General features: G+C 35.1%; 1 long non-coding RNA gene across 1 annotated transcript in view; it reads left to right on the top strand.

Annotated features, from left to right (window-relative positions):
- Window positions 1-18756, top strand: part of LOC144340659 (uncharacterized) — a 108249-nt gene that overhangs the window by 58146 nt on the left and 31347 nt on the right. The gene's annotated exons all lie outside the window — the stretch shown is intronic.

Raw genomic sequence — 18756 nt, 5'->3', positions numbered from 1 at the left:
CTCATTATCAGTATCTCCAACATGACCCTTATGTTATTTTGGGGAGATTTCATTATTTAAGTAGTAATCTTTCAATACAATGGCTGTTCCATTTAACCTCTGCTTTCCAATGATCACGTCTCCCATCCTACTTCAGCCATCTATTTCCATTGTCCTACACCAGTTCATTTCACAACTAGTAATGGAAACATGTACATAATCTTATTTCAAGTCTCCCACTCTGTCATAACTGTGTCCTGTGTTTTCAATTTCTTGTAACAATTCTATCCAACTCTAATACTTTTTAACTGTTCCTCAGATCTCTTCCTTAATTCTTTCTTTAATCTAAGTTTCAGCCAATCTTTACAACTATGTTCTCAATATAGGGTTTTCAGAGGGGTTAATTATCAGATGGGCAACCCTCAACCATCAGGGAATGGGACGTTCTAGCTTGGGATAATTCTGATGTCTATTCTCCCTGGATCTTCAGAGAGTCCGCAGAGGGCATGAGATAGCATTAACACTTTAGAAAAAAATTTTAAAAAATTAAATATTAAATTAAAAAATTAGCCACCAAACATGAAGTCAACTTTAAATACATGATATATCTGGGGAGTACAAAGTCAATTTAATGAATGCCCATAAGGTAAGAACTTTTCTGCCTTTACCTTTCCTCCTTCCCTATTTGTGCCTGAGGGAATGTGACTAAACACCCTGATTGGGAAGACAGGAGAGGGATATAAGCAAAAGGCAGGGGAGGAGAGAAGGACCACAATCCTTGTCCCTGGCCTACTGCTTGATACAGGTCCAGTAAGAGAATAGAAAAAGATTTAACTTCAAAATGAGTTTGGAATTTTGATTTGTTTTAGGACTAGATATCCTAAATAACTGAATTGAGATTTAATTGTGATTAAATCATAGGATTTCTTGTTGCCTAAGACTGATCAAACAAGTTATGGAACCATGGGAATTTGTATCAGGTAGCAAGGAAGAAAATTTCCCCACTAAACACATTTTAAAGAGCTGTTGAGAGAAAAGAAGCATTATTTTACTCTATACCCAGGAGTCTTGCTTGTTTAATATATCTGTAACACATATATTGTGCATGTTTGCAAGAATGTGGTTCAGGTTTCTTCCCCTGTGGATTGATACAAACTCTTCAACAAGAGTGACTAAGGGGAAAAATACTCTTTTTCTGTTCTGGATAATATTTTTATCTATTTTCTTTTGGTCTTCACTGGCTGATCCTCTGCCCTAAATGGTAGAGCATTATCAAGGCCAAAGAAATGGAATAATATAGAGTTTGCTCTGTAGTTCTGTCCATGTGGTCCAATTGCCTAATCAACTTTTCTGTCCTGCATTAACTTTAGTTGCCCCTACTAGGACCCGAGTATGGATTTTACAGAAGGGCCCTAGGCCCTGTCAGAGGGTTAAGAAGGACTTGCTCTCAAACTCCTTATTTCCTCCTAGGAGTGTATGTTTTTGATGAGCAAAGCAACTCCTAAGCAGGAGAATTGGATGATAATGGTCCCCAGTATAATAAAGGGGAAAGGGATATTGAAAAGAGGAATATGATAGTGTGGTATCACATTGCATCATAATTGCTGAATTGTTCAATGGGCTTTTGCAAAGTTAAGTACCATTCTGAAAGATAGGAGCAGTACAGTTTTCTTAAACTGCCGTGAGTGAGCTATGAGCCTAAAGTATAGTCCTCATCCCATGGAAGAGGTGAACAAGGGCCTCATTTTTAGTAGCATAAATTCCAAGAATCTGCCAAGGCCATAGGAAACAGTTAAAAAGAGAAAGACAGGAAGTGGTAAGGAAATTGATACTAATCAGAAATTTCCGAGGCCTCTCACATGGAATACATTGACCCTCAAAGTTTCTTTTTGGCAAGAAGAAACCATAGAGTTTTTATACCTGAATACTTACCTAAGTATGGGTGGGTTGAAGTAGAGTTGAAGAGATGTGGACTCTTTGTGAGACCTGTAGCCAAATACAGTTTTCAAACTTGGTTTGTCAGCGGCAGGTGTGGCCACACAAATAAAATCTGCTTTTAAGTTTAATTATATCAATACAATCTCAAGTACCACGTTTATATATTCAAGACTGATAGTTGATGGATTTTTCCTATATTAACCATTTAAGTAAGATAATTATTTGCCATTCTGTGACATTTAATTACAATGCAATGACTAATTTATAAAATTTGAAGAATAAAATTGCTTTATATGTCATTTAAGATTTGTATGAACACACTTAAACTGCAGAAAAGATTGCTCAGAAAAATGCAGAGCTGGCTCCCAAGAGCTCTCGATTACCTTCTGTATCAAGACAATTTTTTAAAAATCTGCTGTACTATCACAGCATAATTTCAAGGTGACCACCTGTCAGAGAGCTTCTGGGAAAAAAAGGCAAAAGGTCTCCCTGTCTTATTTGTGCATTTATTTTTATAAACATTTCTAATTTTCCAGAGGGTATTATAGGCTAAAATTTAATGGGATGGTAATAGTTAGCAATGAGTAAATAACATGAATTCTCAGTTGATGTAAATTTCATGCCAGGTTTGAATGATGAAGGTAAAAGCTAGCATGGAGACTAGAAACACATTTAATAGCAGATGTTCAGTTGTGCAGGAGAGATCTACATAAATAACAAAGTTTGCCCTACTTGTGTTGAGAGCACTCAATTTCTTTTCTTTCCCAGGAAGTGCATTGTACTTTGGACTGAACCGAGTCATAATTAAGCTGTACTAAGGAAACATTCAAGTAACAATGATTTGCAAATGATCAAATTATTGTGGGCTTAGCTTAGGGCTTCACCAGCTGGAGTGATTTCTCTATTATAACCATATGTCTGTTAATAAATTTGACTCAAATGTATAACAATTACAGATATTTTAGAGACTAGGCAGAGCAATTAAAAACAGATAAGGTTGTTCTTGTGACTTGGTCTTAAAATAAATGAAGAGACTACAATGATGAAGCTAAATGCTACTTGGTCAGAGACTGCAAGATGTGGTAAAGCAGTTAACATGTCTAAAATCGAATTGTCTCAGATGTAGTATGTTGACCCATCACACAGGATAGCTTAATAGAGTGGCACTTAAAACACTGAAAGCACTATGCAGGCTTCAAAGGAATTCCCCTGTTCTTCCTGAGTTTTCCTCATGAATGTTTCAATAAAAGCGGAGAAGAATGATCATTAGCAAAGTGGAATTACAGAGTAGATCATTTGGGGCACAATACTGTACTTGACTTTTAAAAAAGTAATGATCTTGGTAAAGGTACAAGTGAAAAAGAGACATTTTGGGGAGTATGTTTTTCCTTAGCTCTTTAAAGGAGTAGAAGCTTCATCTTCTAGGAATTTTTAATCTTCCTTTCTCTCTAAATCTGCTCTTTCAGCTCTTTAAGATACATTAATCTGCAATGTCCCACTGTCTCCTATTGCATTTCCCAGTTTAAATTATCTGGAAAAGGCAATGATAGTCCTGTACCATCTTTACAAATTCATGATGTAACTAAAAAGGGTGTTACTGAAACTGCTGACCTCTCTCATTCTCACATCTTACAACAACACACTCCTGACAGCTGTATTAGCAAAATTGTAAATCCAGTAAAGAAGTTATTAATATGGAAAGGTCAGTACATGTCAGAAATGGTAAAGTGTGGATAACTGATGGAAAATTACAAATTGGGAACTGCTTTGAAGAAGGCAAAAGAGCCTTTAACTGGTTCAAAATATTTGAAATTTTGAAAATTTGTTTAATGACTTGAATCATCATAATCTTTTGGAAATTGATTGGATAATGTATATTCCTCTTTGAGGGCATATTTCTTCTACCTCTTAATTTCTTTTTTCTCACACTGAATTGTTCCTTTTTCAGCTATATATTTTATGGTACAACTTTTAATTCTTTGTTGTAGAAAATCAACACGGTTTCTGGAAGAAGCAGTTATTCTTCACCCAAATTTTAGATTTTTTGAGGGACAGACAAATGTGAGGAGACAGTTTCTGAATCTTAAAAACCACATTGAGTTCCAGTTTTAAAATCAGCGGTATATAGGTATATATATATATAGGTATATATATATATAGGCGTATAAAACAATGTAAACTCTACTTGTCATCAGAACAGTAGCCTATGGACATAGTAAGTGTTTAATATTATTTTTGAATCAATTATTTTTATTTTTAGAAACAAAAGGCAAAGATGAGACTGTACTTCCTGAGTAGTATAAACTAACAATTGTCTATTCAAAGAACGTAGCTGTTTGTCTGCTCTCATGTGATATACTTAATCATCTGAAAGAGCAATGGCCTAGTGAGAACTCCACCTTTTAGATGTCCATCACCTCCTCCAAGCAGTCAGTAACTTGCTTCAGGAGATGAGCCTGGGAATTCTGTAAGGTAATTAGAATGTTACTTTTAAGTCTGGATCATTGCATTTTTATGTTCATTTTCTGATTTGTTCTTTACAATAACTTTTTGAAATTTGATTATGTAGGCAGAACGGTTATGGTTGCTTTTTATAGATAAATAAACTGAGGCTGTGAGAAATAAAAGGATTTCCCCAAGTTCGTTTAACCAGTAAAGAGTTTGGATTGAAACAAAGGATGTTTGACTCCTAGTCCTAGGCCGCCTGATGTAGTAAAGGCATCAGAAGCCAAATAAATGTGTAAGTTCACACAGGATTAGATACATTCTGATGTCAGATTCCTAACAGATTGTTAAAGGCCATCAGGTGTTCTTAATATACACTTCCTGCTTCTTCAGGGTAATATCATGGTGGGTAACCATGCAATCCCCTAAAAAAGCCCTTTGCTGTCACTGTCAGAGACAGAATTCTGGACTCTAGGCCCATTGGCCTGTCACAGTGTGCCATTTCTCAAGTTCTTATCTTTTGGATACAGAAGCATATTACTTGAGAGTGTGAAGGGGACGTTGGCTTTAATCTTAATTGCCTGCATAACAGTATTTTTTAAATGATCTCACTCTGTAAACTATAAAACGCTACTACTACCATAGAAGTCAAGAATGTTAGAGCAGACCAAAGATTACTAGAAAAGTCAAGCTTGCAATAACTATACATTCTATCCCTCTGAATTTGCCATTAAAATACAGTTGCCGTTCCAAGCAGACCACAGCCAGACTGCAGAATGCACAGTCCGTGCAACTACTCTATCCCTACTCAAATTGCATGCCAGGACAGGACGGGTATTTATCTAAATGTTATGTAATTTTTTTGTTTCCTTGATGTTAGTGTGCTCCTCTAAAGTCTTTGTTTAAATCACCTGTTTATGAAAATAGTGCAGTATAGGTTATGGGTACAATGCATGTGGCTTCTCCTATGATAGATATTTTGTTTATCAACATTTTAATTTTACTATGTTCATTCCATGATTAAGCCAGTTACTTGCTCTTATTAGGGATTTACCTGCTTTGACTAAAAGAACTACGGAGCCAAAACCATGGGTTCAAGTACTGAAGCAGTTGTTTTTGTTGGCCAATATAAGGTAAATGCAACCTAGCTTAGATAGCACTTATACTCTGATGCATCCTAAATCTAAACAGATAACATATTATGCTTTTGCTTGCCTGTTTGTGCAGTAGCTCACAGTTTCACAGACTAAAAGAAACTATGTACAAAAATATATTTAATTCACAGCCTTTTACAGAAGTGGCCTAGGAGAGCTGGTGAGGATACACGATTCTGTCAGTTTCACATGCAGACAGTTAACCTGACTCAGAATGCTACTGCTTTCCACGGTAAAGAGAAAGCTCACGACTAAAGTCTGTGCAGCAGAAATGGAAACTTCCAGGATTCATGCCATTGTTGAGTTTTAAACATTTTATACAACATTTTAGTAGGTATAAGCTATTTTCCAGGCTTATAGTAATTTCTGATACATTTCTTGCTGGCTGAGAAAGGTGATCAAATGTATAAATTCCATAACATATCAAATCTCTGTTCACACATATATTCCCATGAACACGTGCCTTGAAGCCAGAAGATTTGGATTAGAGCCTGTGCTAGTCTTGCTGCTTATTTGCCCTGTCAGCTTGGGCAGGTTATTTTAGGATATAGGTTCTTAGTTACTTCCTTTATGAAATGTGAAGGTAAAATCTGCTTTGATTAATTTAGCACGCTCTAGCGTAGCAAAATTCTTAATGATAAAAAGTAATTATTATTAGTAGTATGTTTTTGGCATGGAATATGACAGTATATGTAAAAATACTCTGAAAACTTTAAAACATTATGTTTAGTCAGCTACTATTGGATAATTATTTCAAATAATGTTAACATAAATATATGCTAAGCATGTACTCAAATAGAATATTTGCTTATATAACATTTTAAAGATAAATTTTAAAGTATCAAGTGGAAATAGTTTTGATTTGTATGTATATATAAATATATGTGTGTATATACATTCTTAATATGGTATAGCGTGTGACTATCACAATTACTAATCTGGATATTTTACTCTGTGATCTTGGGCAAGGTATTTACCTTTGCTCACCTAAACAGGTTTTTTAAAACTTTTTATTTTACCTATTAAATGTAAAGTAAAACAATCTGTATCAGAGATTTGTGGGAAGAATTAAAGGAAGCCAGAGTACTTAGAAATAGATCTTCAATAGACCCTCATTAATTATTATTAGAATATGGATCATGCAAAATTGTATGACAGCCAAGTTAGGTTTCAAAACATCTCTTCCCACTCTAATATATAATGCTTCACAAATTTTTCTACAGGTAGACATTAATGTACATATCAGAAAGAATAAATTGATGTGGCTTAGAGGTAGAGTTTTATGTATGGAAGACCCTGAAATCTTTAATTTTCTACTAATCTATGGGCATAAACTGCACTTTTAAAATGGCATAACCCTATACCTTCCCAGGAGCTAGTACGTATTGTTTGATGAATTTTTACAAAACTTAAAAGATGAGAGAGGAATTATTATTAAAAGGAACAGATGATGGAATCACCTGGGGGCATCCATAGCTCTCAGGCATGTATTTTCCTGCATAGTCGCTGGGTCCAGGTTGCTATTGTGCCTCCCTCTGGGGACAGCACACATGTGCAGCCACATGCAGTGTGGCAGGACATCCTTCTCCCATATCTTCCTCCCTGTCATACCCTCAGTTGGTCTAATGAGTTATGTTGACATGGAGCTCTCTGTACTACTATGTTCTCAGGACATGGGAAACAGCACATTTTCCTGTGTGACCCAAATAGGGAGTCTCTAAAAATTGTAGTAGTAGTAACTGCACATCCGGTGTGTCTATCCAAGGGAGGGTTAAGGAAACCTACCATAAGCCTGCTCTTGGCTGGACTTTGTCAAATTGAGTTCTCTCATTGCTTCAAAGATATCAAGTCAGGACACAGAGATATACTTGGATCTTCAAATGTTTACTTTATTTTTATTTAAATCTGAGCAGGATTTATAGGTCTTTTCTCTTCCCCTTCCACCCCACAACAAACGTGTTGAACATAGGTCTATTTCATTTAGGTCCTAAGCAATGTGCTCCACCAATGATCTGTGCTGCCTCAGGGCTTGGCTGAATTTAATGATTTATTTGGATCCACAGATAGCTGCCTAGTCAATAATCTTTGATGTGGGAATGTAAATGATTACATTTTGAAGATTGCATATGAAGAGCAATAATTATGCCTACATTTTCATATATCTGTGAATACTTTAAAATATATGTGAAAATAGATTAATTTTAAAAACTTGCAACTTTACTCTTCTAATTAGCTTTTCATTGGAAAAGTATGAATTCAGAATTACTTGAAACAAATTTTGCTTCTTCTCTAGAAGGGGATTCATTTAAGACTAGGAAAAGCAGGACATGCTGTAGGTGGAACTAAAGCTGAAGAAACATACACAATGGACAATTTATGACCTAAGTGCTGAAAATAATTGACAACAAAACTACTGCCTATTATGTTAAGGATCTCTTCTGGGGATTAATGGAATAAGACCATTATAACTAGAGGCCTCTTGTGGACATGGTACAGGCATATGAAAACATTCATATCAATAATGAAGGGAATCTATATAAGGCATTCTCATGAAATTTGTGAATCTTCATAATTATGACTACCGGTGTAACTGCCTAGGTACGTTGGACAGTTTTATTCTAGGCTCTTTTATTTTATATTTACAACCAAAAGATGAGCTAATCATTGTATCCTCATCTGGTAGATGCATTATTTGAGAGGTTATTTATACCTGTGGTCACCCATGTTAAAAGTCCATAGAGGGAGTAGTTAAACTCGTGTCTGTCTGATTTACAGCCCATGACCTAGCCACTACTTTACAGTACCTCCACAATGACTTACTCAAGATTTTAAAAAGTAATAATAATAACTTGAAGTAATTGATAAAAAAATAACTAAAATTGAATTTAAAATAAATACAAACCTGCAACTGGAATCAAAAGTTCAATTGCCAAATTGGTAAGATAGAGATTTCACTTAGTGAAATTTCATATGAAAAAGAGTTGAGGAGGTTACAGCAAGTGAATTTTGTGTTAACATTGTGATAGCTCCAAAACCCTTGACTATATTAATAGCATTTCTTCATGGGTCGGCTACTGGGTTTTGGGCAGGATGAGTTTTCACTGTGCAGAGCAGTCTCTGTTTGACAAGAGACTTAGGATCCATAGGCCTCACCCAATACTGCCAGTAGTACATCCAGGCAATGAGAAAAGAACTCATATATAAAACACTCTCTACTCCTGCAATGGCTTGGTTGACAACTACTGCATTAGTAGACATATGCTAGTCAGAAAAGAGGAGATAATAGGTAAATATTTCTTTGAACTAGTCAGAAATTATTGAGCCCATTTTCATCATATTTAAAAGAAACCTTTATTATACTAAAAGAAATTTCAGAGAATAATTGATTCACAGTTGTTGGATTTTGTGAAACATCCTAGTACATGTGTAATACATTTTTCTCATTGCCTAACTAGTTTTCACTGGATTTCAGTCACATGCACCCAAACGGTTCTAACTAATATGCTAACACAAGGTTCCTAAGACTGAAAATAATATGTTACAAGAAATGCCACAAGAACTGGGATTCTTTAATCTGAAATAATGTTGACAGAGGACATGATGTTTTCCAAAATCTGATGGAAAAAAATGGCTTAGGAATTAGATTTGTATTATGAACCCGAAATAGCAAACCTGAGACCGGTGCTTTGATGATGGAATAATTAGAAATGGCTATAAAATAAAAGAACTATCTTGAGAGGTGGGGACTTTTTATCATTGTTTGTGTTCAAGGGGATGCAGCCTTCTGAGATGTTGTCTATGAATGAGATGGGCGGTTGGCCTCTTGAGGTCTCATTCAGTGATGTTAGACCCTATGATTCTATCTCTTTTGGGTGTAAGGTCATTGCAGATCCACTTACTTCTAACATTTTTTTTTTCCATAAAATGCTCTTATTTTAGTTCTACGTTCTCTGAAAATACATCAAGTAATACATTCTCCTGAAGACCTAATTTTAGATGCGCAAAAACTGCATAGATTTACACTGAGATCAAAATATCAAGCAGCACATCAGGGTCCCCAGAGCTTTCTGCACCTGAAAAGAAGAAAAGAAAAATCCAAACACTTTATTAGCAACTGTACACTTTCCTTAGAACACATAGGCTTAGCCTGCTGTGTTCCCATCAGTTAGTCTTCCCTCCTCTGGGGAGGCACTCAAAGCCAAGCTCATCAGGGCTGCAAAACATTCTGTGAAGAAACAAAGCATTCATGGTTAATGAACTGGTCCTGCAGGACTAGCCTGTTAATGGGAAATTGGCCCTCAGTAACACTAAGGTGAAAGATCTTTCCTGTCCTCACAGCCCTCCTTCCCAACCTATTCTTATTTTTACAGGAGAAGAAAAACCTCTTGATTACTATAAATTCTTATGAGGCTATGAAGATCTCCTATCAGAATCACCATAATTCTGTGAAACACAGAATTGCCCCAATGGTTCTGCAATCAGCAAGGCTTACACAATGTACAGATGCTTTGTTCCTCATTTCCCTTGATTCAGGGTGTATTTATTCACTTAAAATTGTGTTACACCTTAAAGAGAAAATAGAAGAAGATATCATAAGATATTTGGCTTAGTAAAATTTTTAGTATATCACTCATTTCCAGAATAAGTGCCTGAATGGAAGAACTTGGATCTTAGACCTCTTTAGGATTAATTATCTAAATGGCAGATCAGCCCTGCTTGCCTTTCCTATGAGAGGATGATCCTTTTATGCTGCTATGTAATTAATTTCACTCTGCCCGCCTATTGCCACCTCTCCTTTTGGCTTTCCTCTGACCAGCTTTTCTAATGGAAGGCCCATGAGATGTACTATGGATCCCCTGCTTGTCTGTGTGTTACACAGGTTTTTAAAAAATGCTTTGTTTTTCAATAGTATTTCTATTATACATTTATTCTTATGCCAAATGTCTCAATTCTGTATCCCATTGTTGATTTCTATAGAGCTCTGTGTTTCTTACTTTCTTATTGACACTTTCCCTGGGACACCCTTTACTACCTAATACAACGTAATCTGCCAATAGCAAGCTCACTTCACTTTCGCAATGCCCACGACTGCATCCTCGTTAGTATTGGGACATCAGGTTCTGCTGTTTCTAGACTTGGACACGTCGGTGTGTTGTGTCCCATTGCTCTGTATACCACAAATACTTTTCCACATGAATTTTAGACTTTGGAATTCACTATATTATTCCTGGACTAATTTCTCACTGCTTTAGACATGGACTTCTCTCATTGCCACAAACACTTTAATATATATCTTAAACACTGAAAATAAGAGCATTAAAAACTTGGTAGGAAATAGTCACCTGTCCTAGGAGGTTTTTTATTATGAGACCCAAGTATTTCTATATTAAATGTCCATCCTCAGGTAGATACAAAAGATCAAATGTGCTTTCCAAGCTTACTTGCCCTAACTTGTCAATACCAACATTATTCCTTGTGTTAAATGCTTCTTAGTCCCAGTAGCAATGTCACACCCAGATAAAGATGCATTCCTCAACCCACACCTCTTTTTTGGTGAACATATTGAGATAATAAATAGTTAAGTATCTTGTTTAACCTTTAGGGCCTAAGTAGAGTAACAGCTGAATCCGGGTTCTCAGCCAAGCCCTTTCTTATGTAAGAGGTATAATAGTGGTGTTTGAAATCAGTTTTACATTTCACTTTTAATATCTTCCTTCCTTAGCCTGATTTCTTTGAATCTTAGATATTTTTTAATCAGAAATTTCTTCCATCACTGACTTGCATTTTGGCCTAAGTGGAAAATTGAGGTTCTCCCATAGAGAAGTTTCACTTGACTTTAATTACTTAAAGGTTAACAATTGATTATAATCTTGCATTTCTATTACATTACCAAAAGACTAAGTAAAATTTGAATTAGTTAGCAAATGTGGCAAATATGTATAAAAACGTGAAAGTCCAAGTGAGGTACTTTGATATAATTCAAAAATTATAAATCAAACACAGCAAAATGAGGAAGATCAATAAAGAGAGCTATGGTGGAAATGCAAATTAATATAACCTCTATGGAAAACAGTATGGATATTTCTCTAAGAACTAATGATAGAACTGCCATTTGATCCAGCGATCCCACTGTTGAGTATCTACCCAAAAGAAAAGAAGTCATTATATCAACTAGATACCTGCACTTGTACATCACAGCACTATTCACAATAGCAAAGATATAGAATCAACCTAAATGCCCATCAGTGGCTGATTAGATAAATAGAATGTATATATATTTATATATTTATATATATATATAAAATAAAATAGTATTCAGCCATAAAAAGAATAAAATAATATATGTTGCAGTTAACATGGATGCAGCTGGAGGCCATTATCTTCAGTGAAACAATGCAGAATGTCAAAATGCATATGTTCTCAGTTCACAGTAGGAACTAAATAATATGAACACGTGGACATAGAATGTGAAATAATAGATATTGGAGACTCAGGTGGGTGGAAGGGTGGGAGGGGGTGAGGGATGATAAATGACTTAATAGGTACAATGTACATTATTTGGGTGATAGTTACACTAATTTTATACATGCATTCCTAGATATATAAAAGTGCTGCAGAGCCCATCATGAGAGTTTTACCTATCCTCCAAATTTAGTGGCAGCTGGGTCGGTCGGATATGTTGCTCCAATTTTGTCTTCTAGGAAAATTCTAAAAATCCATTGTTTTTGAAGGTTGTTACTAAGAAGGTTTTCAGTTAGAATTTATTGTGCTGTCCTTATGGTTCATTTAGTGTTAGTAGAAACACTAGCACCTGAACATTGCTTGAATTTTTAATCAATCACCACTCTCTATTTAGTGAGTATGAGACTTATATCCAAGCTATAATTGGGTGCCCATCAGTTTCTTTTTCGAGATCTTCATTAGCAAATGGAATCATTGTTCTCAAGCCCACAGTCAAGACTGGACATCTGAATGACTTCTAATTCTTAGAACCAGGACAATGAATTGTGTGTATCAAATGTGTGCTTTGATTAATGGTTTGTCCTTCAGAACATAGATAGGAAACCACAGGCTTGTGTAGTCATAGTGGGAGACATTTTTCCTAATCTATCTAAGGGTGACATCTCTTATTTGTGTAACTTTGTCATTTTAGGCAATTTGAAATTTTCTTGGTATGTTGGTTTTCCTGGGCATTTTCATTTCCATTCCTAAGCCTATAAAGTCTCCAGTTTGTTCACTGGCTTCAGAATGCTATAGAGTTTGAGATTGCTGGGTTTCAGTGAGGCTTTTTAGCATGCAAATGTCATCAGTGCTTAGATCTTTGACTATGGCAGAAGAGCTTAGGAAACATATATAATTCCTTTGTTATTACATTTTAGTTATTTTGAGGACTGACTTTAGTTACAGTGTATATAGAAAATATAAATATACTCTATGTTTCTGACCTTTTTTTCCACTAAGTCTTGTAGAGCATGTAGTTTAATTGTTAAGAAACTGAAGAAGATATTTTAAGTAAATTATTTCTCATGAGAAGGATTAGAATCAGTCCTGTATGTTTTGACTTCAACCAGTTTTATATTTTCAGGTCTGTCAATTGCAGTTTCCACTCCTGGAACTAATTTCTATATCAATTAGTTTCAAGTAGCAGGAATATGATTCAAAATACATATAGTATTTCATAAGCAAAGGGGAGTATTTATTTTAAGGGTACAGTGTTGTTTCATAGAATCCAGGGATATATATCCATATATGATTGCAGTTGGTTTCAGGAAGAAATAGAAAAAATAATCTGAAAAATCTTTCTTTTTTCCTCTTTCTCTCTCTCTTCTCTGGAAGTCATAGTAAAGGTAGAGTTAGGGACTTCCTCAAAGAAGAGGTAAATGTTTGTGTTCTCCTAATAAGCTTCCCTCTAAGTAGACACTTCTTTTAGTCATAACAAGACTTTTTGTGGTGAAGAAAATCAAATAATGGGAGGAGATGTAATAACTTACAATAATTTTGGAGGTTATACAAATTTGGAGAAAGTAAAATGTTTGAGTTAGGTTGAGATGAGGCATTTCTTGATTCCTAGGCATTAAAAGCATGCTATGAGGCAAGTAAAATTTCCAAAGATTCCTCCAGCCAAATATGCTTATCTTAATTTATATTTTCCAAGGACCTTATAAATTGTATAATTATTGATGCTGGAGAATGAACCTCAAGTAGCCTCATATGTTTGCTTGTAAATGTGTCTATAACCCCATCGTTTGTTTTGTATTCGAATGGAGATTATAGTCAATCTGTCTTTGTCCCTTGTATTTAGGTCTATTCATAGGGGTCTTTAGCATCTAACAAATGCCATAGTTTTCATTATTAAAATAACAGGCTATTCTTGTATTATTGTATTTATTAAATTAGCTATTGTTTCTGAGAAGCATTTATTTTCCTTTGTTTCTTTTTTCTCTTATTGTGGACAAAATATCTGTATAGTCTGTTATTGTTGCACCAATGCGGTATAACAACTGAAAGAAACCAGCGATTTATAATAATAGGCATTCTTTTTTCTTAGCCTTTGGCCTGAAGGTCAACAGATACAGTCCTGCTTTAGGACACTCTGCAGCTTGTGTCCATGCTGAAGTTGGCTAAGTCTGCTCCATGTACTTTTTTATTGTTCATGGACCAGCAGCTACCTGAGACTTGTTCTCAGCACAGTGAATCACTGGAGTGAATAAAGATGAGTAGAAATATTTGAGATCTTCTGCGACTTTTGCCTGGAACTAGCACCTTCTCACTTCTCCCACATTCCATTGACCAAGTACGTGACAGTCCCAACATTAGTGAAACAGAGAAATATATTATGCCTTTAGTGGGAGAACTATAAAGTCATATGGTAAAGGTATGAACATATAAATATATTTATGGAAAGTCATGAAGAATTGACAGTCATGATCTAATATCACACCAAAGGAAAAAAGAATTCTGCTGGTGATATTTGAAATATCTGATATTCCTCTTTTCCACTACTTTTGTAGCAATAGAATAACTATGACTTTGTTGCACATACAATATTTGTTGAGGTTTCATAACACAATGACGTCTTCACAGGACATTGTCTTGGGACTTGCCCATATCTTGGGTAATGAAAGAGATGTTGGCTCATGTCTGTAATCCCAGCACTTTGGAGACTGAGGCAGGTGAATTGCTTGAGCCCAGGAGTTCTAGACCAGCCTGGAAAACATGGTGAAACCCCATTTCTACAAAAAATACAAAAATTAGCCGAGTTTGGTGGCACGTGCCTGTAGTTCCAACTACTGGGGAGGCTGAGGTGGGAGGATCACTTGAGCCCAGGAGGCAGAGGTTGCAGTGAGCCGAGATCACACCATTGCATTCCAGCCCGGGTGACAGAGTAAGGCCTTGTTTCAGAAGAAGGAAGGGAGGGAGGGAGGGAGGGAGGGAGGGAGAAGGAAGGAAGGAAGGAAGGAAGGAAGGAAGGAAGGAAGGAAGGAAGGAAGGAAGGAAGGAAGGAAGGAAGGGAGAAAGAAAAAGAGATGTTGAAACTTTACATAAACAACAGTATATCAGTGTGTGTATATAGGTAGAAAATTAAATTATAAGTCCGCTTGTAAAAGTCCAGCTTAGCAAATGATTGTAAGAATGCCTAATTATTGAATTGTTGTTCTACCTCTACCCATTCGGTGTTCCAAAAGCCATTTTCCCATTTTCAAGAAAAATTATGTCTATGATCCAACTTTCTCTTTAAATTGAGGAGTAAAAATTAAAACAAAAATAAAAAAGGACAACTGTAGCCTAAATATGTGTCCTAACTTGGTTTACTTTCCAATCAATGACACACTAATCAGAGCAGTGCAAGTTCAAATATCTCATTTTCTACTACAATAAAGATTTTGTATTGAAAATAATCCTGGTCACTGCTAAATAATACTATACAATTGTGAAAATATCATCAAATAAACTAATTAAAATTTATTTTTAAACTTCCAAAGGAGAGCTATTTATTTCTACTTCAAAGCTGCATAAATAAATTTTTTTTACAGTGTACCTGTAGCGTGCATAACATCATCTTGCATATTAGAAAAGTAGAAGAAAATAATGCATGACTACTATATTTTAAAAACATGTATACAACAGCAAACAGGAACACTGAAATTTAGTTCTGTTTAAAACCCCTTTTTGTTTTTGAATTTAGCAAGAAATTGGTATCAGGAATTATTATCCTGGGGAGTAACTCAAGTGTAATTTTAATTATTTTATTTTGTTATAAACAAAATGTAATCAAGAAGATGTAGTGGAAAGCATGTGTAGATTATAGACAGTTATGTATTTCATTCATTGCATGGCAAATCAAGGGATATTAAGCAAAAGAGAAGACAGCTTTTGCAGCGATGTTTAAGACATATTTACCTTTAGGACATGTTTTACCACTTTCATTAGATTTATTCTATTGAGATGAAAATATGAATACTAGGATATATAAAATAAGACAAATGTTATTTAATGATGTTTGGCAAAAATCATGTCAGGTGCAAGCAATGGGGATTGAAGAGATAAAGATAGTATGGGCTTCCAGATAATTTAGTACAGTTCATTTGAATTCAATTTTTGGAGTACCTATAGCAAGCCACACACTCTTTTAATAGTATGAGGGATCCAGTAAAGAACAATACTTTCTTCTCAGACCAAGGACATACAGCAATAGCAGTAAGCTAACAAGGCAAGTGGTTTTTATTTGACTGGAATAAATTTGGTTTCTCACTATTTTAGTTAGGAACAAACAAACAAAGCTACCAAATAGATGTTATAGAGATGCTTTGCTAGATAAAATGTCACAACAATAGGAAGGAAGAATCTCCTGGGGAAGCAAGTTTCACAGATGATAGGTCTTGACTGAGAGAGTTTTAACTTTGACTGTTATACTTATCCATGAGATAGAGATACAGTATGTGGTTTCAAGAGCTGTGACAATAAAGTGGAAAATAGAATATATGTAAAGTACTAAGCCATCCCGATTTTTTCTCCATTTGAAGCTAAATTGTATTGGTTTGATTCCTTTTATAATTGTTAAAGTTTTCAGAAATGGAAGTTATAAAATAATTGTTGTGTAATGAAATTGACTAATTAGAATCTAAGTAATCATAGATCCCAATAATAAAATTCAGCAAACTTAGAGAAACTGATTTTTTGAAAAGCAGCTTTATTTTAGAGCTTTAGACCCAAACGTATTTCCAGCTAATATCTTGCTTTTGGTATAAATTCAGTGTTATTCTCTACCCTTTTATTTCTTCAAATACTGCAAGCAGAGTGAGAATGAATGTTCAGAGTGAGGACTGGAAGGCCCTGTAAGCTTTTCAATCATCAAAGAAGTTTCAATCTCGTTTGATGTTTCCTCCTTACAAAGACAGAAAATTGGACTGTTGCATTTTAGAAAGGTTATATACTGCAGGTTCTAGTTTACTTTAAGTTAAACAGAAGATAGCATTAATCCTGTATATCAGTTAGTAGAGACTAGCCTTGATTCAAACTTTGTGTATAAACAATTATACTTTGAATTTCATTGGTGTATGTGTGTAAACACTTATTTCTAATTTGATATTGCATGAGGATTTAGGATTTGGAGACCTTTCTAGGATGTCTTTGTTCTTCAAAACTTACTGAATGTTCAGGTTTAACATTCTCCTTTGGGACAGTTTGCAAGGAATGCTGAAAATTTATGGTAGAATATATGAGACTGCTGTATAGTAGAAGTCGCTTATTTACTGTCTTAGTTCATTTTCTGCTACTATAAAAGAATATTACAGACTAGGTAAATTGTAAAGAATAGAAGTGTATTTGGTTCACGATTCTAGAGACTTGGAGGTTTAAGAACATGGCCCCAGCATCTGGCCAAGGTCATGTCATAGCGGAAGGCTGGGATGCAGAAGGGCAAGAGAATCACCAGGGGCTGGACATTACAAGCTGCTGTTGAGATAACTAACCTGCTCCCACGATAATGACATTAATTGATTCAGGAGGCTCCGCCCTCATGACCTGATAACCTCTTATTAGGCCCTACTTCCCAACACTGTTGGATTGGGGATACAGTTTCCAACACAGGAACTTTTGGGGGACACGTGCGAACCATGGCAGCTATCTTCAGCTCTGAGGATTAGTGACTCTTCTTCCAGGTCAGAAAGACTGCCTTCCTCTTTTCATTATGCCCAAATACCACCTTCCTAGAAAGACCTTCCCTTGTCAGTCTAAATAAAATGTTGTTTCTTTCCCTGTCAATCTCTATCCTCCTTATTCTGTTTTATTTTTCTTTATATCTCTTGTCATCCAATGGCACATTATGTGTTTGTTTGTCCTCCTGATGCCTTAAAATGAAACTCTGTAAAAGTAATGACATTTTGTGTTTGATTCCTTTCTATGTCCTGAGTTCCTAGAACAGTTCCCAGCACAACTAAATGCTCAATAAGTATTTTTCTTCAATGAATGAATAAAATTGGAGAGTAAATGAAGCTAGTCAACTGCTCAGACACTGTATCAACTCGTCTTTTATATGAGTATGGTAGTTCTTGTTAGGGATTATATGAGGTAATTTATGTTTTTATTTTTACCTGACTGCATTTTATGAGGGAAAATAAATGCTATGGTGGTACCTGGGAATTCTGGGAAGTCATGATTATCTAGATATTTCCAGAATAAGGGTCTACGTAAGTAATAATGTCTAAAATCTTTACATGCCTCAGCACAGTGATACACATACACACATGCATACATTCACATATATACGTACATATGTCACATGAATATTACCTTACAATTTTAAATGTTGAATATTTTATTAACTAAATTCACAGTCATTTCTTTTTTAACCTATCCAATATTTATTTCTGTTACCCTTTCATTCTTGCACAAACTGAACTTTTTACACTGTGTGTTAAATTGATCTAATATGAAATCCAGTTTAATTATTAAATTTGGTTCAATATTTAATTTGGTTTAATAAAAGTGATCTTGCATATAATGTATGCATTTAATTGATATATTTAGGACAGGATAATTTTGAATAGGTTAAATATTTAATGTAGAGTAATTTTTTAAATTATTCAGGATTAAAAATAGAATAGATCTATGTTATCAAAGTACTGAGCAGATAAATGTCATGATTTAATAAATTTCTGTTCACATATGTGAAATACTGCCATTGCTTAACTTCTGATCACCAATCTGTCTCTGTCTACGGTCTGACTATGAACTCTAT

The sequence above is a fragment of the Macaca mulatta genome, chromosome 4 (assembly GCF_049350105.2).
Source record: "Macaca mulatta isolate MMU2019108-1 chromosome 4, T2T-MMU8v2.0, whole genome shotgun sequence".
In the NCBI taxonomy this organism is placed as follows: domain Eukaryota; kingdom Metazoa; phylum Chordata; class Mammalia; order Primates; family Cercopithecidae; genus Macaca; species Macaca mulatta.
Note: the sequence above shows the minus strand (reverse complement) of the source record. Positions and strands in the feature narration are given on the sequence as shown.